At 38.8% G+C, this 25,839-nt stretch overlaps 1 long non-coding RNA gene across 1 annotated transcript; it reads left to right on the top strand.

Moving 5' to 3' along the window:
* The first annotated feature begins 14,664 nt into the window (after positions 1–14,664).
* Positions 14,665–25,212, top strand: LOC306652406. The gene is made up of 3 exons (XR_013761386.1): positions 14,665–14,966; positions 15,515–15,626; positions 25,110–25,212. It is a non-coding gene; the product is annotated as an uncharacterized lncRNA (long non-coding RNA).
* Positions 25,213–25,839: the final 627 nt, after the last annotated feature.

Raw genomic sequence — 25,839 nt, 5'->3', positions numbered from 1 at the left:
TGATACATGGGAAAAAGAAAAGTCATAACGCTGCCCTGGAATAGCTCAGGTGAACCTGGTGGGTGTTTTCACATGGTTGATCCTGCCAGGTGAGTAATTTTTATTCCCATTATGAATGAATGTTGACTTCAGAAAGATTCAGAATTTTGAAATGATTAGAAATGTTCAAACTGTACTGGTAAAGTTGCAAAAGTTGCTGTCACCTGATGCTTATGTACCCCAAACCCACCATTCCCCTTTTATCTCGTCTTATGTGAATGTGTCTTCTTGAGTAACTCAGAGTCACTGCTTTTAAATTGTTTTGTATACATGTTTGGGGTTCAGTAAAGTGGGGCCTGTGATTGCTTAACTGATGTGTCTGGGACAAACTTCCTGAGCCTGTAAGTGGCTTGGGCCATTCATGAGGACCGACTCTGCCAAAGTTAGCATTGCCTAATTCCTCCCTGCTCATGGAAGTGTTTCATGGTGTTTGCCACTGTGCCATGGAGATCCCAAGCCAGATCTCCTTCACTACCCACCATAACCCCAAGAGGAAAACCATCATCTTTACTTGATATGTGAGAAACTAAAGGGACAGAGATATTAAGCAACCTGCTTTGAGGTCACACATGGAGCATTTAGAATTCAAGCACCATTTTTCCTGGCTCTTGTGACCATGGCATACACAGGGCACCAGGAGGGAGCTTTGAACTTTGGGCTTGCCACAGGGATCATGGCTTAGGGTCAGGTACTAGCAGAGAAACTAATGAGGCAGAAAGGTCCATTTGTCTCAGTCTGCAGGACTGTGAAAACCAGGCTGCAGCACTTTTATTCACCTAAACAGCAAGCTGGGGGCTGTAGATATATGAGCATGGTAGGGCTTGCTTAGAGCTGTCCTTCAGGATGTCTCAGCTGATAGCAAGAATAGTGTGGACTTTGTCTGCTGGATGTTCAAGGGGATGTCATTTGAGCAGAGACATGAAGGAAGGGAGGATGTAGACATCTGCAGTTAGGCTGCTCCTGGCAAAGGGATCAGCATATGCAAAGTCCTTGAGTTGGGAACAGAAAATAGCAAGGAGGCCCATGAAACCAGAGCAGAGTGAAGGAGAGTGATGATGAGTTCAGAGAAACAATAGGGTTCATCATGCAGAGCTTTGTGACTGCTGAAGTCTTTGTCTCTCAGGGAGTTTTGGGCAGGAGAGGAAATGCAAATATTGGGAATGGGTGGGTAGTAAACAACGACACCAGATCATTAGGCAAGAGAAGATACTTCTGCCTATTCTAAAGTTCAGAGCTTTAGATTCTGTGCTGGAAACCCCAGGACCCCCACCCTGCACTTCTGCCCTGTTGAGGTGGTACTGCAGAATGCCTATCCTTTGAATGGGTGCAGAACTTCCAAGTGGGACATTTCCAACCTCCCTGAAGGCTGTAGGATTGACTCAGATCAGTCTGTGTGTTTTGTGTTTGTGGGCTCATGAGGGCAGAAATTCTCCTCAGGAATAATGCAGACCCATCCGCCTCATGCATGTTGAAGCTTTTTCTGGGCTCTGGCAGCACAGCTCCTGGGAGCTTCAGATAGTGATGTGCATCTGTGGCAGACTCGATTGCCCTGGTTTTAGTGATGAGGGTGGAGGAGGGTCCTGGCTTTTGTCTCCTGGTCCACTCCAGCTAGGTCTTGCAGTAGCAGTAGCCTCACACCGTGCTGTAGGAGTTGGTGGGAGCATGTTGTCAGGGGTTAGCTGATAGAAAAGGGCATGTTTGTTGCCACTGTAGCCTGCAGTGACTAAGGCTGCAGAAGAGTGATGGACATGAATGGGCCTGAGTTCTTGTTCCCAGGTCTGTCCCTAACAACCATGTGACTCAGCAGCTCCCTGCTTAGTCTCCTGTCCCTGCTTTCTAAGCAGAGGAAGTTGCAGAGCTGCAGGAGTCTGAGTGCCTCAGCTCATCTGATTGGCTGGCACCATCTTCTGTGACCAGGCCCTTCCTGTTTCCTCTACTTGGAATTTGCCAAGACTATTTTTAAGACTTAAAACTCAGTAGCTGATAAGACTTTGGGAGTCTTACTCCCATCTATGTAAACCAGGGCTCAGGTAAAAACATCTTAAGGGAATAAAGTGTTTCTAAAAAAGACACACCATCAGATACCAAGTCTGTTCTATGGACAGTCTCATTTAACTATGCCCATGACCTGTGAAGTGAGTAAAACACTTTCTCTTGCGGATTAGGACATGGGACACAGAGATGACACGTAGCTAGTCTGTGGTTGTAGCTCAGTGGTGGAGTGCTTACTTCGCATGTGTGAGGCACCAGGTTCTCTCCTCAGCATCACATAAAAAATAAATACAGGAATTGTGTCCATCTACAACTAAAATATATTTTAAGAAATTACTGTCCATTTCAATTGCAGTTCTTCCCTTTCTATACTTGTAATTTCTCCAACATTGACAAATCTGTCTCCCATTATTTACAAGTATTGACTTTTTGTTAAATTCTACGTATATATCTTGTAATGATTAGATCATGCTAATTTGACATAACTCATTACCTCAAATACTTCTTATTTTTTTGTGGTAAGACAACTTATAATTTCTCTTATCAATTTTCAAGTGTACAATATGTTGTCATTAACTGTAGTTACCATGATACGCAGTAGGTCTCTTGAACTTATTTCTCCTAGTTGGAAAATATCTCCTCAACCCACCCTTGACCTCCTGTTTCCTAGAAACAGCCATTCAATTATCTATTGAGTTCAACTTTTGTGATTCTATCTATATATACTCATCTATCTATCTATCTATATATAGAGAGATATAATTTTATATATATATATATAAATATATAAATTTGTGTGTGTGTGTGTGTGTGTGTGTGTGTGTGTGGTGCCAGGGATTGAACCCAGGGCCTTGTGCTTGCAAGGCAAGCACTCTACCAACTGAGCTATCTCCCCAGCCCATAATTATATATTTTAAGATAAGGTTGTTCTCTTGCTCATGAGTTGCTTGTGTCCTTATATGTTTCTGTCTGTTCACTGTACTGATTGCTTCTTTTGTGATTCTGAAAAGCCAGTTAGTTTGATGAAATCTCATTTGTACTTTTCTTTGTTTTTGTTATTTATGCTTTGGATTTCATATTCTAAAGAAATCTTTGCCCAGATCACTGTCATACACCTTTATCCTTTTATTCTTGTACCAGTTTTGCACTCAGTCTTATATTTAACTCTTCAATGTCGCTTGAGATGATTTTTGTATATGGTCTTAATTTCATACTTTTGCATGCCCAGTTTTCTAGCACAATTTATTGAAGAGACTGTACTCTGCTCTCCCTGTATATTCATTTTGGGGCTCTTTCTTCTGTTCCACGTGTCTGTTTCTACCACACTTCTTTGTGGTTATCTTCTGTGTAGACATTTATTCTCTTAAATTCTTCTGAGGAATCCTAATGTTTTTTATTCCCCTGGCAGTTGGCTATAGACACTCCCTTAAGCTCAGAATGAAAGTTTTATTTTCCATAAAAGAGGGCTGAACTCTCAGTTCAGAATATTAAGACATTATTATGTTGCATTGAGTCTCTTTTACATACCAAAAGAGTTAAGGATCAGTCTGAGACTTGCACAGTGTTCATAGAAAATGGGGATACTTTTTATTCAGCATTGTCCTGTCCTAGATTGCCTTTGGAAGCCATCTGTGTTTGATCAAGCTCTTTCCCGCTTTTCTGGCCAAGCAATCTGTGGAATTTCTAGAAATGTTTTAGCAGCCTTCCCTGCATCACTCCTATTATGATGGTCAGTCCTTTGGGTCAAAACTTCTACTCCTTTCCCATTCCCAAAACAAAAACACAAAGTGGAAATTAATCCTAGTACCAGTCCCTTCTTCAGTTTTCTCCCAACAATCTGTTTCTCATTAGTTTACTCTTCAGAACCTGCAGATATTTGTTTTTTCCAAAGTTTATACTTGTAACTCAATTTATTTATAAGTTTTTTTCAGGCTTTTGAAGCCATGAATAGTCTCCCAATCTAACATTTTCACTAGCAATTCACATACTGTGATATTGAAAAATATTTATTAAAATATTTATTAGAATATGAGACTAAAAATGTAGGTTTGATTACAGAGTTGAAGTGAGGAACCCTGCAGGATTTTGAAAAGGCACTTCCTAAAATATCATCTGTGTTTTGGGTGAAACATGCATTGAAGAAAGAGACTAATGACAAAAGATTTATTAAACTTTTGTTATATCTATGCTATACTCTCTATGCTATTGCAAAAACCTGTATTCAGACAGTGCTAATCATGTGGGAAAGGAAGGAATCTCATTAGAAACATTATGAAAATAGAATAGACAGAATTTGGCCATAGGTTTATTGATGGAGGAAAGAGAGGAGATGACTACTGCTTGCTTGCTAGGAATGATGATGATGTTATTAATCTGGATACATTATATAGGTGGGCAGTATAGTTTGAGAAAAATTATGAATGGAATGAGAAACATGGTGCATTAAAAATTCTGGCCAATATTACTCGGCAGGAAGTTGGAAACTTCAAAAGGAGCTTTGGAGAACAGGTCTAGAGATGTATAATTAATTCTTTAGCAAAGAATTGAAATGAGTCTTAAGAATAGAACCTTGCAAATGGTAGAAACCTCAGAGATAAACCTATGAAAGAAGAGGAATCAGCAGAAAATCTGAGGCTTTCAGAGAAAGAAGAGCCCAAAGACTGAGGTATATCAAAGGACAAAATTGAGAAACTTTTAGTTTGAATGATTTGTCAGCAGTTGCTTGCACACACAAAAAAATTCAACAAAGAGATGCATTCCTCCCCATCCAAGATCATGGAAGTGTTTAAGTGATGCACCTCTTCCTCCCTAGCAGCAATACCAAAAATTTAATTTTATTATAGATACTAATGCAAAATTCATATTCCAGGGAAGAGTAAAGATGATGTAATGGAGGAAATAGAGGTGTGGAGTCTAGACCACATCTTAAAACTTTCTCAGGGAGGGGAATAAAAGCAATGGAATGGTAGCTGGTGGCTTAAAGTAGGCAGAGGGAGCAGGGCCAGGCTCTTAGTTTGGTTGGGTATTATTGGAAAGGCAACTATGGAGAGAATAATGGGTTTGGTGATAAAGTTATAGAGTAGATAGATAAGAAAAATAGACTTAAGGATATTAGATTGTAAATATTTAAGGGTATTTTTGCCTCTAATACAACAATAAGAGGGTAGGTATGGAGTAGTTTTGTCAGGGAAAAGTGAGTCTGTATTGGAGGATGTTGGGAATTTGAGACATTGAGAATGAGTGTAAAGAGTGAGGTTGCTACTTTTACCCTCCGTTATGGGATAGAAAATAGTTGGAAATAAATCTTCCTTCAGACAAGTAGAAAAGCCATCTCCCACTCATCTCCCAAACTACTTAAAGGCATTTGAGAAACAAAAGGGCATGAATTTCTAGAAGAAAATAAAAGCTTAGGGAAATAAGGACAGTATTTGGAGCTGACTTTCATTAGTGGATTATCTGCTGATTTTTGGAGTATCATCTGAAAACCTGAGCACTACATTTGATAGCCCTAAGGGTTAGAGGGACAGGGAATGTAACTCAGGGCCTTGTAATGTGGGGGGGGGATTTGGTCCTTGTGAATTACTCCAATTTGGAATTAGGATCCTGAAGGGCCACATCTAGAAGCCTGGGTGAATATGGTGTAAATAGAACATCACAGGGACTGTAGCTCTACTGTTTCAAAAAGTATATTTAGTTATAGGTGGACCCAATACCTTTATTTTATTTATTAATGTTTTTGGTGCTGAGGATTGAACCCAGTGCCTCATGCATGTGAGCCCAGGGCCCTACCTTGGAGTCTCAGCCCCAGCCCCTGGAGCTGTAATTTAAATATGTTTATAATTTATTGTTTTTATCTCAGGTGCTTGGCAGAAGCGCATGCAAATCCTAAGTAGAAGATAAGAACATTATAATAGGTCCTATATTGTTACTGCAGAAATCATGCAAGTATGTCCAGCCCATAATTAAAAAAAAAAATTTCAGATAGAACATGATCAAGTAGAAGCAAAAGAAGATAGTAGATCCATAGGGACTTTTGATATTGAACTTTTCATGAACAAGTTGTACTTGTTCAAGTATTAAAAACAAGGTTTTGCATTTTCAGAAGAGAAATAAAAATGTAAAGAAAACAATGAAAATTCTACTCTTGAAATAACAAATTATAAAGTTAACAGATAGTTTAACAGAAGATGAGATAGAGCTGAGAAGATAATTAGTGAATTGATAAGATTCAGAGAAAAAAGGATGGTGAAAACTGAGGAGACCAAGGAGCACAGATACACTGAGGAGATCAGAAGTGTGTAACTGAGTCCCAGGCAGGGTTGAGAGAGAATGGGTACAAGTAGAATTTGTTAAGAGAATGACTGAAAACATTCCTAAACTGACAAAAATTACCAAGCAACATATTCAAGAAGCCTTCTTACCACCACACAGGAGAAAAAGCAGCCCATACTCATGTACTGTGGTATGTCTGCAGAAAACCAAAGATCAAGAGAAAAATCTTTAAAGTTGCCAGGGGAGGGGAAAAAGTGTACTTTCAGAGAATTAACAATTAGACTAATGACTGACTTCTCATCAGAAACAATGGAGATCATAAACCAATGGAATGGCAACCTCAAAGTACTGAGAGAATATAATCCACAGTCTAGAATTCTAAAACCTGAGACAATATCCAATGAGAATATAAATGAAATACAATTGTTTTGCATATGGCAGTTTTTCAGTCATAGTAATAATGTAACCACTCTTTAAAAAGCCGAAAGACATGACTAGTGAGCACATATTGGGTAACATAGATATACAAATTTTCATTATTGTAGAAAGAACAACACTGAAATAGGTATTAAGACAATCGAAGTGGATATTTTGGATCATGTTCTACCCTCACCTTTAGACTTTAGATGAAGTTGATAAATTTCTATGAAAAACAAATTAACAATCTGAATAAAGAAGAAAATTTTAAAATATGAAATATATGTTAAAAAACTTTTCTTGTGACACCTTTGTCTGGTGTTGTCTGGGTAAAACTGACCTAAAATGAATTTTCCTTATTTGTTGGAAGAGTTTTAAAGGATTGACATTATTTCTTTTTTAGTGTTTGGTAGAACTCACTAATGAAACCCTCTGGTCCTGGACTTTTCCCTAATTTACAAATTCAAATTCTTTACTTCTTATAAATCTATTCAGATTTTTCTATTTTTCTTGAGTCAGTTTTAGTAACTTGGATATTTCTAGGAATTTTCCCATTCCATCAGTTGTCTAAATAGCATGAAGTTGTTAATTATATTCCCTTTTAATCCTTTTAGTTTCTGTAAGGTTTATAGAGATATCCTGTGTTTGATTCCTGTTCTGTGGTCACACTTTGAAGGATCATAGGTAGGATGCTTATGTTGAAATCATTCCGTACAGAAAGAGAATCTGAGAGGAAATGAACTTAGAGACTTATAGAACTGATAAGTGAATTTAGTGAAGTACCAGTATACAAAATCAGCACTTGTAAATCAATAGCATTTCAATATTCCAACAGCAATTCAGTTAAGAAAGAAATCAGAAGAAACACTCCTTTCACAATAAACTTTAAAAAAAATCTGGGAATTAATCTAACCAAGGAAGTGTAATAACTCTACAATGAGAACTATAGAACATGGAAGAAAGAAATTGAAGAAGACCTCAGAAGATGGAAAGACCTTCCATGTTCATGAATAGGCAAAATTTATTTTGTGAAAATGGCCATACTACCAAGTGCAGTATAAACAGTCAATCAAAATACCAATGAAATTCTTCACAGAACTAGAAAAATCAGTCTACATTCATTTGGCAGAGTAAGAGACATAGAATGACAAATGAACTTCAGAACAAGAAAATCAGTGAAGGATTATCACCATACCAGATCCCAGACTATGCAACAAAATTCTAATAAGAAAAACAGCAAGGTAACAGCATCAAAATAGACAGGAAGACCAGTGGAATGGAAGACACTAAGACAAAACCCAATTACAGACACCTCATATTTGATAAAGATACCAAAATATATATGTCACAGAAAAAAATAAGCTTTTTTAATAAATGGTGCTGGGAAAACTAAATATCCATAGGTTAAGAATGAAATTAGATCTCTTTATTGAACACTGCACAAAAATCAGTGGATCAAGGACTTTTGAATTAGGCCAGAGACCTTGCAACTGTTAGAAGAAAATATAGGGTTAACCTTCCATCATGTAGGTATAGACACTGACTCCTGAACAAGCCCCCTAAATCCCAAGAAATAAAGCCAAGAGTCAGTAAGTGGGATGTTATCAAATTTGAAAGCTTCTGCACATCAAAGAAAATGATTAACAGTGAAGAGAGATCCTGCAGAATGAGAGAATCTTTGCTAGCTACTCTGACAGGGGATGTTACATATTAAAGGATATATAACAGGGTGGGAGGAGTGGGGGAGGAGGAAAAATTAACAAAATGAATCAAACACCATTACCCTATGTAAATGTATGATTACACAAATGGTATGCCTTTACTTCATGTACAGAGAAACATGTATCCCCTTTGTTTATAATAAAAATAAATTAAAAAAAGAATATATAACAAGTTCAAATAACTCAAGGCCAAAAAAAGAAAACCCCAAAAACCCAATTAATAAATGGACCAAAGAACTGAATTTCTCAAAAGAAGAAATAAAAGTGAACAACAAATATATGGAAAAATGTTCAACATCTCTGTCAATTAGGGAACTGAAAATCAAAACAACACTATGATTTTTTTTTTTTTACCTAGTCATAATGACAAATTTTAAGAACATGAATAATAATAAATGCTGGCAGGAAGGAAGTTGTGTAAAATGTATACTCATACATTGCTGATGGGACTGCAAATTAATACAACCATTATGAAAAGCAGTCTCTCAGAAAACCAGGATTGCACCCACAATGTGACCAAGCTACGTCACTCTACAGTATTTACCCAAAAGAACTAAAATCAGAATACCATCTACAGAATACCATATACAGAATTCATTCACTTCAGGGTTTAAAGCAACACAGTTATTCATATCCAAATTATGGAATGAACCCAGGTGCTCATCAGAAGATGAATGGAATAAGAAAATATGGCACATTCACACAGTGGAGTTTTACTCAGCCATAAGGATGAATGAAATAATGACATTTGAAGGTAAAAATGTGAACAGATATTCACAAAATCCAGACTCAGAAAATCAAGAGCCATTGTTTTCTCTTACATGTAAAAGCTAGAGCAAAACAAAGTAAAGAAGGTGACAGGGGAGGAAACTGGATATCATAAATGCATAAGGTACATCAGCAGAGTAGGAGGAGGATAGGACAGAGGGTGGAACTGGAGTAGAAATAAGGAATGAATTTAACAACAGCAATGTTGTGTATATATGCAAACATACCAAAAAGAATTTCACCTGTATGTATAAGTAGAAAATATCAATAAAAATAAAGGAGTAAAAGGTAGATCAATAGAGAGGAGAAAGAATGGGGGAGGGAGGAAGATAGAGAAACGGGGAGTACATGGGTATTGAAATGAAATTCTTTACAAGTATGGTCAAAATGAACTAAAATAGTATAATCGTAATGCTCTAATTTTTAAAAAAAGAGACTCCTGGGGCCAGTAGGGTCAATAAAGCCAAGTGTGGATTAGCTATTGAATAATAGCTATGGGATTAGGGAGAATTTCTTCTGTACCTGTTGGGGATTTGCAAAATTTTAATTTCCTTCTGGAGTCAAAGATGGGAGATGGATATTAACTTCCTTATCATCCTATTCAGATATGGGTATGAAGGGGAAAGGGGTGGTGAGTCTTAAATGAGCAGTCACACATGAAAAATTCCAAAAAATGGAGTGACACTCTTACAGTTCCTGATTTTGAAATTTTTTAAGAATTCATTTTCTTCAGCTTAGATGATCTTAATTGATTTTTTTTTTTTTTTTTTTTTTTACTGGGGATTGATTGAAGTCAGGGGTGCTCTGTCACTGATCTATATCCCCAGCGCTTTTTTATTTTTAATATTGAGACAGCTCTCACTAAGCTCCTTAAGGCCTTGGTAAGTTGCTGAGACTGGCCTTGAATTTGCAATAGTCTTGTCTCATCCTCCTGAGTTGCTGAAATTATATAGATGCATCACTGCAACTAGCAATCTGTATTTTTTTATTGATTATCTCTTCTGTAAGGTCAAATCTATTGAGCCTCTCTAGTGAATTCTTTCATCTTCCAGTTTGGAATTTCTATTTGTTTTTTTTTTTTTTTAATAATTTCTCCCTATCCTGTTGACCAGTCATCATCATAATCACCTTACTTCAAAAATGGTTCCTTTTGTTCTTCATGTTTATAGTAACTGCTTTGATGTCTTAAATCTATGCTTCTCTGATACAGTTTTCATTAAAACTACTTTTCCTTCCCTATGTATGTGTATGGGTCACACTTTTCTGTTTCTTTGCGTATTTTATGATTTGTTTGGTATGTGTGTGGGGAAGATGGACATTTTTTTATAATACTTTTTGTATTCTGATTCCCTTTCTTGCCCTCAGAGTTGGAGGTAGTTGCTCAGCTTGTTTAATTACTTGGAGTCTGTTTCTCCTGCTGTGTGTGGTTGCTGGTGCTCATTTCTTCCTTTTTTCTTTGTTTTTATTTTTCTGCCCAACTCTCCAGCAGTTGCCCGTGGGTCAGCATGTTTTAATGGTCTTCCTATGATGGGTTAAGGGTCATGCTTCAATTCCTTGAAACAATGAGGCTCACACCTTTGATCAATGGTTCTTATGAGGTTTGAGGAGTACATTTCAAAGTACTCCTCAAACATTTCACTAATCTTCCTTATGTTTCTCTTTCTACATTTGCAAGGCCTCACATTCTTCCAGGGATGAGTAGCTCTTCGGGGCTCTCTGGTTCCTCTCCTTCAAGTTTGCAGTCTTGTGCAAGCAGTCTTCCAGGCCAACAAGGGAGAGCTGATTTTTCATCAAGGCTCACCCTGCCTATCTTATTCCTTGGTTCTCCTTGTTAAAGTTCTCTTTGGTCTGCTGATGTGTCACTTTTCCTGACTGGTGTTGCAAATTCAGGTTAGTTGTGGTATTTGGCCTTCCCTGACTTTTTGTCCCTGGAATCAGTGACAGTGTCCCAGGCATGGAGTTCTTGTTCTTCTCCAAATAAACTTAACTTTCTCTGGCAGTGGAGCTCCTAGTTTTTACAGCTTGCCCTGCATTAGTGGGACTTCCACCCCAAGGACTTGACAGTGGGGTGGGAGGAGTTCCAACCTAAAGCCCCCTCACTTCCTCTGTTTTACCAATATTAAGTAATTTTTTCCATACCACCTGCTCCATTTCTTTTGTGTTTTCAGTCAGTATCCAGATCTTCAAATGTTGACAGTTTTTGTTGTTTTATTGTTATTTGGGGGGGATAATATTTATGAAATGTTTTGGTCACTCATTCTGGACATTCTTGCCCCTGTGTCCCTTTGTCTTTCATTTTTAAACATGCAAATTTTATTCAAATTTATTTCAGTATATTTTCTGAAATAGGGATCTCTTAGCTATTAATCTGTTTGGTAGTTAATATTATTTGTTGCTTAACCCATGTGTTTTTCACTTATTTGTAAATTGTTTTCTAATTTCAGTGAGATTTATTTTACTTCTCTTCCTCTTTTTCCCCTTTTTATTCTGTCAGTTAAACCTTCTTGCACTTGGTTTTACCATCTCTTGCTTTCCTTGGCTCCTTAGATTCTGAGTAGACCCAATCTTTCTCTTTAAACCTGTCTTTTGATTTTCTCCTTAGTTTCCCTCACTGTCCACATTCATAAATTTCTTATTTTCTTGCTAATGTGAGAGCTGATGTTAGCTTAAGACAGTGAAAAGGTACAAAAGTGGTAGGAGGCTCTTACTCTTGGGTCCTGCCAGTGCAGCATTGGCACTTGTGAGACTTTTCTTTTTCAATTTCTGACCCCAGGGGCATGGTTTGCCCTTGTCACCCTGACCCTGGTGCTTATAAGTCCCATAGTGTGCATTTGATGGAACCTGACTTCTGTCCCAGATCAGCTACATCTGTTTAGAATTTTAAACCTACCTGTACTGTTGTGCCAGGTGTGGAACCTCAGAACACTTCTTTCTCTTACTTGATTTCTTCAGATTTGCTTTCTCAAGTCTAGTACCTTCCCCATTCATCACCATGCCCATTTTTTTGTATCATGTGACACGTGCCCATCACAGCCTACTTGTCCTAACCCCGTCCCAGCTCTTTATAGTGTCTGTTTCTATGATGGGAGTCTCTAGGAGCCAGTGGGCAGCTAGGCACCGTATCAGTGGCCCTCATCCTGGAAGTTGGTGAGTATTCAAATTGACTTGTCCTTCCAGTGTGTCAGGGGAGGAGTACCTAGGATTTCTCCAGGATTAGTGGGCCTTTACAACTGTGGCACAGGGGAGGGAAGATTGCCTGTTTGGTCATCTTAGTATCTTTTAAGAATTTTGTTTTAGCTGTAAATGGACACAATACCTTTATTTTATTTATTTATGTTGTGCTGATGCTCAAATCCAGTGTCCCACACATGCCAGGAAGATGGTCTACCACTAAGCCACAACTCCAGTCCCCAACTTCCTAGTATCTAACATACTAATCTTCATGTTTTATTCTAGGGGTCTGATACCCAAAGGTGAGCTTTGTCTCCATGCCTAATTGTCTGCCATATTCTTGCCAATTTGACAAACTGGGTCTTGGGTCCTTTTCTCATTCTTTCCTGCCTTGTTTTTAATGTGGTTTCCCTGAACAACCCTGCTCCACTTGGTATTCTGTTTGTTTACTCATCTTTCCATGTAAGGAGAGGCTGTTGAGCATTTCTTTTATCCTAATTACTATGGGAGCCACTAGGATTACAAGGTGAACCTCCTCCAACATTCCCTTGTCTTCCTTACACGCGAGGTGTAAATCACACACTAGGATATCTATAGTGGAGGAAACATACCAATGCTACTGACCAAGGAACAGTCGAGTCAAGATTTTTTTATTCTCTCATTTCATACAACTCGCAGTAAGTCCCCTGAATTTTTAGCTCCTCCCCTCATCAGCATTGATGTATGTAGTAACCCTTCCTCAATTTTGGCTCTTGCTTTTTGCACTGTTGACAGTTTGTCCCCAACCCTTTGATCCACCTGAGAATCACTATTTGTATTCTTACTCACTAGTGGGATCAAACCCTGATCATTGATCTCTTCTCCTAAGGAAATTCTCTCTCCCTTGTTCTTACAATACCTGACTCAGTAGTTTTTTTTTTTTTTTTTTTTTTTTTTTTTTTTCATAGTCTTTATTAGTTTCTTTTTAAAAAAAAATTTTTTTTTCTTCTGGTACTAGGGATCAAACCCAGGGTCTTGTGCTTTCAAGGCAAGCACTCTACCAACTGAGCTATATTTATTAGCTTCTTTTGTGTATTCTGTACTTCTAACTCTTGGCATTCCTGAATGTTGCACCAACTACAGTTTTGTTCAAATAAGAGTGCCCAGGACCTCTGCAGGGTCAGTGGACCCACACAGCTAGGTGTGGGGAGGGGAATCTTGCTGAATTGTCCTTTGTCCTAGGTCTTCCTCTGTTTCAGTGCTCTTGGCAATTTTATCTGTTCTCAACACTCTGAGCATGTGTACTCAAATGACAGGTTAATTTCTGTCAGTTATGCTGCACTGTCCAAGACTTTGGTGGATTGTTCCATGTGGAAGCAAGCAGCACTCAGGTGGATTATCATCTTCTGTAACATAGTGATGTTCCTACCTTCCAGCCTCCTAAGTGCAAACCCACCCTGTTGCCATGTGCTGGCTTTATCCATATCTTCTTGGCTGCCAGATGTGCCAGCCCATGCTGTGGGGTGCCCTTCAAGGGCCACTTCTATTTGGTGTCTGTTTGCCTAACTCCAGGGCACCCCTCCTTCCCTTTGGCCCCTTGCTGCTACTCTTTCTTAAATCTGTGAGAGTCTAAGCCTTGACGTGACTGATTTTTTTTCTCTGAAGTAACTCTGATCTGTCGTTCTACTCTTTTGCTCATTCATACTTCAGAAATTCCCCAGTGCCTTCAAAAAACTAGCTGCACTAGCTCCTTTCGTAGAGGCCGGACACTAGCCTAGTAATTCATTCTCTATTAGGGAATTCATGCAAGAATCTGTGTGGATTTTCTGTTTGTATTTCTATTTTTGTTTGTTTTTGTTTCATTTTGCCAGGAGTAGGCATCTCTTACTCTCAGTTCTGCCTTGAAATTCTTCCTCAAATTGTTTTAGATTTCATGACCTGGAGATATCCTTTCCCTCCCATCATATGTACATTTGTCCATACTTTAAAAATATGATATTGTATTTTTATTTCAATATGATTTAAAAAGTATAATAAACTCTAAAAGTTGACATATATGCACAGTAGAGTTTTGTTCAGTCATAAAGAAGAATGCCATTATGACTTTTGCAGGAAAATGGATAGAACATGAGAACATTATGTTAAGTGAAATAAGCCAAATTCAAAAAGTCAAGGGACATCTGTTTTCTCTTGTATGTGGAAGCTAGAGAGAAAAAAGAAAAAAATATGATGTGAATTTTATGAACATTGAAGAGAAACCAGTAAATTAGAGAAAGGGGCAATGGGAAGGGAAGAGGGACAACAAAGTAGAAATATTGTGGAACAAAATTGACCAAATTATATTGCTATATTTTGTGCATGTACAAGAACGTAACAGTCCCAGTATATGTATAATTGCAATACACCAAAATGCTAAATTTCTGGGAGGGCAGAGGAGGAAGCAGGTTGACTGTTTTGCACTCATTGATCTCTTTGGTTTCAGCTGGTGACAACTGAAGTATGTCAGACAAGATGAACTCTGAGCTCAGCAGTGGAGGTTCCCCTGGAACCAGTAATGAGCCAGCCTGACTACAGACTGAACCTCTGACCCCTGAGTGCCCCCCAGAGGTAGAGTCTGTCCTGGCAATGGGAGAACTGAGGTACCAGTGGAGTGGGTGTGGAGGTGGAGGGCAGCTCTTAGGATGAGGGGACTAATTCTTCTGGTGAACTGTACTGTTCTCCCATGTTATTTATTCTAGAACTACGTGTGGTTTCTTCTTAATTCATTAATACATTGTGCACAACTGTTTAATTTCCTCCAGAAAAGTGATCATCTTTTAATAATTCTTATTTTTTAAGTTTGTATCTTTAAACAGCAAGGCATACCAAACTGATTGTTCGGATTTTGTCCCATACGTGTGGTTGTGCTAATTTGAAGCTCAGGTCTCATCTGTACCTGTTTTTTCATGTTTCCTTATACATTCTTTCCTCTTTGTGACTCAATTCATCATCAAAGAATTTCATTCTCTTATTGATCTTTGTAAATAGTAATACTAATAAGCATAATATCTCCAGTTTCAAAAATACAGAGATGTTTGAGGACAGAGATAATTGCTGCCTTATGTTTCTACGTGTGTCTTCTTGGGTTGATCCTCATGGTTTCATTGCTTTTACAGGTGACAAAAGTCAAAGAACAAGTCCATGCAAGAGAAGAAAAGGAGCATATTTGAAGCCTACACCTCCAAGGAGGCAGTTTCAGAAGGCTCGAGGAGAGGAGTGCCTATCCAGGTGTGTAAAACTATTGGCTGATATTTCCTGAATATGTGAAACTTGTGCTGTGTGCTGTTCATTCCACTCTTTCCTGTCTGTGCTCTGTGCTTTGAGATGATCACATAATTGGTGCAGGGTTTACTGCTTCTTCGACCTGAAGTGCATTTAGAAGTGAAAAGCACTATGAGACAGTGGTTAGCAAAGTACTTTGATTTGAGAGTAGGGTGCTCTTACTTCCAGTAGTGTTACCTAGGGATGCTTCATTGGAAGGGATGAGGGCAGGCCATGGACAGCCAGGCCCTGGCCAGTTTGGTTAAATGAAGAGAGGATTTGCGTAAGCAAGAGTTTTCCAAGTGGAGCTACTGGTACCAGTGTGAGATACTAAGGCAAAAGTGGGAAGTGGGGCTTGGATATGTCAGACATTGAATAGTTCAGTTTGCCTGAAGCACAAAGATGCTGAAAACTGGGAAAAATGGATAAGATTGGGAAGAAAACAGTGACCACCAATACACAGTCCTTGTTGATTGCTTTATAGCTTACATAATGTTTCCAAGCTAGTTCAGTGGTTGGCAGAGTAAACATTCATTGAGCATTCCCTGTGAACCTGGAACAGTTAAGGTTAGGAGCATATTGCATAGTTGCTTTTGAGATGACTGTGGAAGATACTGATTTTTTTGTACTTATGAGCTTACTGACTAGTAGAGGGAGGCAGTCACGGTAACTGATGTTTTGGGGATAAAATGGCAGGTACTCAGATAGAAGGATGACCAGGGAGTATGGGAAGATACTGTGGGACACTGGACTGCACTTCTGGAGAGGCCAGTTTGAGGAGGTGACATCTTTGATGGGTATTGAGGATGACAGTTTAAGCCTATTAAATGAATGACACATGTAGGAAGGAGATGTGGAGATGCAGTTGCACTAATGAAAACATGAACTTGTGGAACATTGTGGAGTAAGGCAGCTTATGTCTCCTTTGGGGTGAAATCTAAGGCAGGCTTAAGTAATAAGGCTGGAGATGGAGGCAGGACCAGTTATTCTTTGAACTAAGTTTTTTTCATAATTCTTGGATTAGTGTAGAACTTTTGCCATGTGCTGTATGGATGACTTAAAAATGTTGACTGTATTTTGTTTTCTCTCATTCTGGAAGTCCAGCTGCTATATTTGTATTTTCAGCTGAGGATCCATCCAAATAATAGACACTATCTTCATCTCTTCTGTTTTATCACCTTTCCATATTGACCTGTGCTCAAGTGTTGTTAGGATCTTAGTCCACAGCTTAGCTCAGTGCATAACATATGGCTGATGTTTAATAAATTTGTTGAATAAATATTTACTGTCTGCATAAAGATGAAGATCTTTTGAAGAAAATGGGAGGGAAACTCAGTATTTATAATATGAGAGAAAAATAGCTTAGAATTTTGGTTGCAGTGTTATACCTATATAGAGATAGTGTAAGAATAGTTTTCTGCCATGGTATTTCTTTTGCTATTAATTTTTGCTTTCAAAGTGAGTTTTTGCTGACATTAAAACAGAAACAAAAATCTTATCAATATAACAACTCTCAACCCCAGAAGCTCTTAGTGATTCCCCCTGGTCTATGACTTCATGAGACTCCACAGCCAGAGCCTCCCCCCACATGTGAGAACAGTTGTACTTGGCAGATGGGGAGAGGAATGGCTTCCAGATATGAGATCAACATGTGAAATATACAACAGTGTAAATAAGATTTTTAGGCGAGGTGGCGCATGCCTATACTCCCAAGCAGCTTGGGAGGCTGAGGCAGGAGAATTGCAAGGTCAAGGTCAGCCTCAGCAACTGCAAGATGCTAAGCAACTCAATGAAACCCTGTTATTAAATAAAATACAAAGTAGGGAAGTTGGGTGGGAGATGTGGTTCAGTGGTTAAGTATCCCTGAGTTCAATCCCTGATAGCAGAAAAAAAAAAAAAAAAAAAAAAAAAAAAAGATAGGCAGAGAAACAGTTCATCTGCTTTTGGATATAAACTTTCAGAGTGTAAGTCTGGGTGGGCAAGGTAAAAGTAACTAGACAAGAAAGAATATTGTAATGCCATTGGAGAAAATTAAGTGTGTTAGATATACTCTGAAACATTTGTTAACTGTTATATATCAGGTCCTCTCAATTCAGAGCAAATAAACTTTCACTGAGATTTTATGGTTTTCAAAAACAGGAGTAAAGGTCTAGGGCCATAGCTTAATTGGTAGAATGCTTGCCTTGTAAACAGAAGGCCCTGGGTTTAATCCCCAGCACTGCCAAAAAAAAAAAAAAAAGATATTTTTTAGTACCTATACTAAAAATAATTCAACATTTAATTGATTTACCCTATAGGGGGAAGAAGAGACTACAGTGACCAAATAACTCTCCCTAAGCAGCAATAACACATGATAATGTACCAGTAGTTTTGAATGTTTTTTTTTTTTTTTCTCAGTCAGGTTCTCACATCAAAGAGCACATAGCATTCCTTTCTCCACAGATGCAGTATTGCGAGGTTTTATGGAAGATGTTGGGAGAGATGAGAGCCTGATGAACATGTGTAGAAGGGTCTTCAGTTTGGGGAGATGACCATGGAGAAGTGAGGAGGAGGATGGTAGAATTGGCTGTTTCAGATTCCAGAGGATGCTTTGACTGAGATACCTGTCAGAGGTCCCTCCTAGAGTAGAATATTGTATGAACTGTTATTTGACCTCTGCAAAAAATTATACTCCAGGAAGAGAGGATAGGATGGGCTAGTTTCTAGGATACTTTGTTAAGTACGAAGTCAGCTGGAAAATACTGACTGTAAATTAAGGTTGAGAAAAATAAAGATGACATTACAGTGGAATGCGCCGAGTCATTCAGAAGGGAGAGATGTCACTTGTAACATTAATACCAGGGGCAATAGTAGGTTGTTAACTGTGCAGACATTAATTAATCAGTTAGCTGAAGAAATGTTTCCTGACAACCTTGTGGATACCACATATATACCAGTGATAAGATAGGGGAGGTAGGCAGAAATAACTATAGAAATACAAAAAATTACAGATTGAGTTAATTGTTAATAGGGAAATAAGAAAGATGGGAGATAACAAAGATGGGAGTGCCACATTATCTAGGGTGATTAGGGAAGGCTTCTGTGAGGAGGTTCTCTCTGAGTTAAGGTCTGAAGGGTGAGAGGGAGCCAGGAATTTTGAGCCTTAGGGGAGGAATGTAGGCAGAGAGATCTGCAAGTTGAATAGGGTTGGTGTTTTGAGGAGCAGGAAAGAAGGCTGTTGGAATATAAGTGAACAGAGAAATTACAACATGGGAGCAGTTGGAGAGGTTGACAGCAGCCAAGTCATGGAGGGTCTCTAGGAGATATATTTCATTCAAAGAATAATGGGAAGTCACTGAAGGGTGTTAAGCAGGAAGAACATGATCTGTTTCATATCCTAAAAGTGTCTCTCTGGTATGGGAAGATGAATAGACTAGAGTAGAAGCTAGAAATTTGGAAGCCATTGATGTAAAGTAGGGAAGAACATTTGAAGAAGTGAACAAGGGTGGTGGCGATGAAGAGGGAGAGAAATAGGTGGACGTGGAGTGATTGCTGACATGACCTTCTGACAGTTAGAAGTGGAAATTGAGGCAGAGGGAAGAAGCCCAGATGGCTCAGTGGATGATGTAGTCACTAACCAAGACAGGGCAGACAGGATTAGACGTGGTGCTGACTGTGGGGAGGCAAGGAGGGCAGATGGATAAATGAGCGAAGAGGCCCTGGTGTGGACTAAAGCAAGCACCTAGGCCCTGCAGTAGTTGAGTGCTGGGACTCGAACAAACCTACCCAGGCTTGAACATAGTGTGATACTGGCAGTTTCATCGCCCTCTCAGTGCCCCAGTTTCTCCTATGCAAAAAATAATATGAGTCTCTACCTCTTAGTTGTTGGAAGGGTTAAATTAGTTCATAGAGATAAAACTGTGAAAACAGTGTGTGGCCTGGCAGACACCTGTGGAAGTGGCACTTGAGATTGCTCTTCTTATTGTCAAGGAGCATCTGTGACTCAGCTCAGGGGGTTGCTGCCATGTGAAGGTGGTTGTTCACAGCTGCTGCTAGAGCTTATGGGTTTTCAACGTAATCTAGAATACATACTTTCAGGTGGGAAATTCTTCAGGATGTTACCAAACATCCCATCAGTTAGATAAAAGGTGTTTGTGATTGCCAAATTAGACAAATCAACCCAGTTGTGTTCTGCAGTACCATTTGGTTCTTCAGGTAGGCAGGGATAAGGAGGACAACTGGCGTCAGTTGAGAGAGGGCTTTGCTGGTTGAGTATAAGGGGAGGAAGGGACTCAAAGCTCAGGGTTTGTGATGGTAAGAAGTAACAGCAGGCCATTACTAGAGAGCCAAAAAAGGAGTAAGCTTTGTGGGAAGATAGTGAATATTAAAAAGTTGGTCAAACTGTGACTTGGGGTTCTTAGTGACAGTGAAGGATTGTTGAAGTGGAGTTTGTATAGTAAGTGAATTGGAAGGACAGAAGACTGTAATCAGAAAGTTATGTTTGGCTTGTGTTTGAACACAGTGTAATTAGGGTGATGACAGAATACACGTGGTGGGCATGGAACAGTAGCTGGGGTGGGTGGAGAAGGTGCCTAGGATGACAGACTAGGGTTGCCTAGTCATTGATATGGATGTGAATGCCTCAAAATGTTTATGTGAGTCAGGATGGTGGGGAAGGCAATGGGCTACCAGTCAACACATTAGTGAAACAGGGCTGTGGCTGGGACAGTTTGAAGAGGCAGCAGGAAAGAAATGCACCAAAGAAATGACATGAACTTCCAAGGACCTGGAGTTTTTTTAGAATGAATGGAGGGAAAATCATTTTAAAGCCATGTTGCAGAAGCAAAGAGGAGACAATCTTTCCCTGGTCCCTGGGAGCACTCAAGGGAAGTGATGACAACAGGGGACAGCTAGGTTTTGTCAGTATGGAGTTGCCAGGAGCATTCAGAGCAAAGGTGGAAGAAACAGCATGCTTACTGGTCAAATTTCAGGGCTAGAGGAGGGTTCAGGAGGCAGATGAAAGGTGACTGGGCGAGGTTAGGGGTGTTTGCAAAAACAGGAGACTAAGAGTCTGACACTTCTTCAGGTAAGACAGAGAATGTGCTGGATATGTCTTGCAGATGACAGATTTTTATGGTTCTTTTTAGATATTTATGAAATCGAGTGCATTTTGACATTTTATACATACGTGGAGTACATTTTTCTCTAATAAGATCCCATTCTTGTGATTGTACATGACGTCTAGTTTTGCTGGTGGCATATTCATATGTGAACATAGAAAAGTTATGTCCAGTTCGTTCTACTCTCTTTCCTATTCCCATCCACCCTTCTTCCCTTCATTCTGACAGATAGTTCTCAACAGACTGTGCTGCTAGCTTCTCTGCAGATTTAGAAGCTTGGTCTTACGTGGGACCTTTTTAGAACTTTCTCTTTATTATTGTGATCTGAACTCTTAGGGGTTCTGTTTCTGAGGTACAGTTCTTAAAAACTGTGCTCCAGTCAAATTTACAGTTGCTGTTTTGGAACACAACTTCTGTCATCTCCTATATATTTTTACATATGAAATTTGAGGATAGAGAATTATGAGTAAAATATTTAAGGTCTTTTTAATGTCTTTTCCTTTTAATAGAGCGTTGAGCCACAAGTCCCTTTCCCTGAGCCCAGTCTTGGCCTCTCTGAGTGCTCTCTAATTAAAGGCACTTAAAGCATGGCACATTCTCACTTCTTTATTTCTTCATGTGCAAACTTTTTGCTGAACTGGAATGGGTGATAAATGAGTGGGATATAAAAAAAAAAAAAAACTCAGGCTAGAAAAAAAGTGCCTGGAGTCAGAAAATCAAATTGTGAAAAGTGTAATTTCGGTGAACCTACTTTGATTTGTTTGGCATGTCTTCCCTGCTTAAACTGTGAGCTCTGTGAGGGTAGAGATGCCTGTGACTTCTCACTGTATTTGTATCACTTAACAGGGCACTTGTAATGCTAGTTATCAGGAAAAATTGAGTAGATGACTATTTAGGATAAATGTAAGTTGTGTTGTTCCTCTTCCCTAGGAAGAAACAACTGTTGTAGAAGTGAATTGCTTCAGCACCATTAAGGGAGGCCTCCGTGCTTATCCAGCCATATTTCCCTGCCCCCCCCCTTCATAGAAGTACAGTTCTAGTCTGATGGGGAAGAGTAACTGTTGGTTTTCTAATTCACTTTTGCTAACACAGTATCTTCTACTGTCCTTGTCTTCTGATTTACTTGAAAATTTGACTCTTCCATCCAGGGTCAGATCAGACACTGTCCCTGGAGAATTTTCTTGTCCTCCAGCTGAAAGGAAACTGCATCCTCACTTTGGCATTCTGTACATGTTCATTTACAACAAGGATCAAGATAAGTTATCACCCCCCACCCCACTGTTATCTGACTCGGGATCTTGACCATTGTGCTTGATAAATAACTAAGGGCTGAAGGAAAATTTGTAGTATTCTATTTGATACGACTTTGTATATTATAGCATGGATGTTTGTAATTTAAACATGGAATACCAGTGAAAGAAAGAAATTATTTTCTGCCTAATTTTATGTCCTCACCTATTTTGTTAATTATGTTTCTTTGAGTCATTCATTTTAGGGGGAAATTTTATTTAAAACACTTTCTCAAGTTATCCTTTAAATCTGGCTGTTAGGTAAACTGCTGCTTCCATTCCTGTGTTCCAGCAACCTTCAAATGCAGCTGGAACCTGGGGAGGCTTGAAGCTCCCTGCAAAGGGGCAAAGCACTGAACTAATATTGAGGACTGGCTTCACCTGTACCCCTGTGTATAAATAGAAGTGGACCCTGATTTGGCACTGGAATAACATGAAGTAGAAGTCTGACTGGGTGACCTAACCCTTGCAGCCAGTATTTCCCATTTGCTTTAAGAGCTGGTTATGAACCATTTTGAACTATTTACTCATTCAGCTCTGCAGAGGGTCCTCAGTAAAACATGTGCATTAGTTTATTGAGGCTAATTATGCAGGTTGGAAATCAATGTGTATCATTTTGAAAATTGTTACAGAAACAATTTTACAAAGCTCTTGGAGTGGGTAGAATTCAAAACCCCTATTATGTAGTGAGACATGAACCCCACATAGCCTCCTTCTTTAGGTCAAGGTTTAAATTTGAAGACCAGCATCTAAAATCCCAAAGTTGCCACTGTTCCATTCTGTGCAAAGCTCTGCTGATCCTCACCTTTGATGTTTTCACCACGTGTCATCTGAGTTTTTAGTTTTCCATGGGGTCTGCTCATATCCCCATCAACATGTCATGTTTCATGTATTTAATGAAAGGTTTTCATACATCAAACGTGTTTTCTAGAACAAATTATTAATCAACATTTTATTGCAGAATAACATTACATATAGAAAAATAAAAATATATAGCTATTTAGATGTTAACATATTTTATTTTTGTTTTAAAGGATGTATAGAGAATCAATCCAAAGAATTTTCACGAAGCCTTCATTCCTTCTCTGGTAAGTTCAATAACTATAATAAGCTTGGTGCCACACTTAGTTTTGTACATGTGCTGTGAAACTGAAATCATATATTCTAAATAAAAAACAGTAATAAAATGAAATTGAGGATGGGCAAAAATTTGTTTCATCTAAGTAAGGAAAATTTGCCTTTGGTTCACTACCACTTCTGCCAGTCTTGAAATCACACACCAAATGTGAAGGAAGGTGTTTGTTTTGAGACTGCAGAGAGCAGCTGGCCCTAGGTAGACTACCACCAGTTCATGTAATTGGACATTTCCTGGTTTACATCTTAGAAGGATTTATTATTTTTTCCATTTATTTAAATTAATCTTTCCTAAACAAATGTGCTAACTACTTTCAATCTGCATGAGCTAATCTGAACATTTGTCCAAAAATAATGTGTAATACTTCTTTTGTTTGTGGAGGGGGAGGTGTCAGGATTTCTCACCTCACTTCCATGCAGATGATAGCACTTGGTAACAAGGCTCTTTATCCTTGGTACTTTAGAACCTTTTTACATTCATGATTCATTTTAAGAGGTCCTGTCCTGTTCAAGCAAGTTTACCCTGTCATGTCATAAGTAGTAGGTCTCTGTAGAAGACTTGATGGTACAGAGCTGGGAGGGCAATATTCTTGAATTCGTGACCTAACTTTTCAGGATGCCATGTAAGCAGAATAGCTATACATTTCTCACGGTTGAAGAACCATAGGGATCAACTTCACCTGTAGATGAGGAACTGGAATACACGTATTTCATTATGTTAAATAATGAATTTAGTTGAGCTTGAGCACAAATGCAAATCAAGTCTTACCCAATGGATTAGGTCAAATGCATCACTGAAATATCACATTTTTCTGAATCATATTCTGTTCTGTGACAGATCATAGTATATATACTGACCATACTACTTGAGTTGTAGGATTGAGGGTCAGCAGGAGGAGTTCTACTGCACAGTGAAAAAGTGCAGTTTACATGGGTATTATAGTCTATAGTTTGATCATAAGGTAGAGTTCACATACAGAATCACAAAAGTTAGCCAAAAGCATTTCTTAGGAAGGTGCCATGATGAAGATGGATAAGCCATTTCTCAATAAGTACTGCATAACCAGCATTTTCTCTGCATTAGAAAGAGTGACACTTCCATCACCCAAGCATTTAAATCTGAGCTGCCAAGGGGTGGTTATAAACTGCTTATCAAAGAGGCATTTCATTGCCTATCTTTTAACACACAAGAATAGGTTAGGGTGACCTCCAAGTAGCTTTCTTGGTTCCAGGGAGGGCCACAGGATCATGTACCTCTAAATTGCAGAAGCCAGCATGATGGCGATGGGTGACCCTTGAGTTGCTCCCTCTCTATTTTCTAGTATCTATTTATTTCCAGTGAAGCTTATTATGAGGTCAGCTGCAATAATTGCTTGTTGCTAAAATGTTAGCTGTTGCTTAGGGAGTAGGGTGGGGTCAGGTTTGGCAGTTTGGAGGTCACAGCTGCCAACCCCTAAATAGATTGGAAATTTAGCAGAAAATCTGAAGAAATACCTGATGGTTTTGTAATTGGAAACTCTAAAAATGCAGAGCAACTAAAATCCACCTTTTTTGCATGGTGATTTTGAAATGTCAATTTTAGCTAACTGCAGAAGGTCAGAGTAATCACCTTTTGTCCTTTAGTATTGAATCTTATCTGTATAGAGTGCCTCAGAAAAATTTGAATAGTGACTTTCTAGACCCTTTTGCTGTCACCTTCTATAAGAGAAATTAGCATTTGACTTCTTATCCTCTGAAAAGGCACAACTAGTATGAGTTTCTAGAAGAATGAAAGAGACTGAGTTACACTTAAATATGTGTGTGTGGCTGTGGATTAGTGTTTCTGTTAAGTCGGTAGAAAGATTCTGAAGTCTAACATTCTTCAACCAAGGAAGTGTTTTAGGTGTCAGGCCCTGGTGAGCTGACTGTGCCTTTAATTATCTCTCCAGCCTAGGACAGTGATGGAGACACTTTTATCGATGGGGTTGTTGCTGGAAATAGACCCTTAAAAGGGGATCTGGTGGTCATGAAACTACTTCATGAGGAGAAGGGGAAGGTGAGTTAAATTTTATTTTCTAAAGATATTCTTCTTAGGGCCTTTGGCATTCCATGGAACAACAAGCAGCTTCAAAAACCAGGGGAGTCACAGACCTCTCAGCCCCTATGCCTCCGAAAGTGGCTATAGGACTTGTAGGCAGCTGCTGGGCAGAAATCTGATAATTCAGATTTTCGTTTTGCTGTCTCTCATTCCATCTTCCCTGTCACATGGAATTTTTTTCCTTTTTTGATAGAAGGAAAGCTTGCAGGATCCAGTCACACTTGAAACATGTTATTTCCCCACAACCTGTGCTGCAAGATTTGGAAAGACAAAACCATGGACAGAGTGCATTCTTCGCACATTTCTGCTTCCTGTACTAGAAAATCTGGACAATATATGTCAGTTCTGTTAGGCCCAGTTTGGTGATTTGGCATCCCTAGGCAGATAAAAATTGCCTTCATACATTTTTATAACAGGGGTTTAGTGACAGAAGAAAGCATTTTTTTTTTTTAAGAAAAAAAAAACATTTTTACTATGAGAATGTTTTGGGTTTCAGTCTCCCATTAGTATCTGACATTTGAAAAGTAATAGTGGTTTTAATTTTGACTGTTGTTTTGCATAACAGTAAGCATCAGACATTG

Source organism: Sciurus vulgaris (assembly GCF_902686455.1).
Source record: "Sciurus vulgaris genome assembly, contig: HiC_scaffold_182_arrow_ctg1, whole genome shotgun sequence".
Lineage (NCBI taxonomy): Eukaryota > Metazoa > Chordata > Mammalia > Rodentia > Sciuridae > Sciurus > Sciurus vulgaris.
The sequence above is the reverse complement of the archived record's forward strand: the minus strand, read 5'-3'. Positions and strand labels throughout refer to the sequence as shown.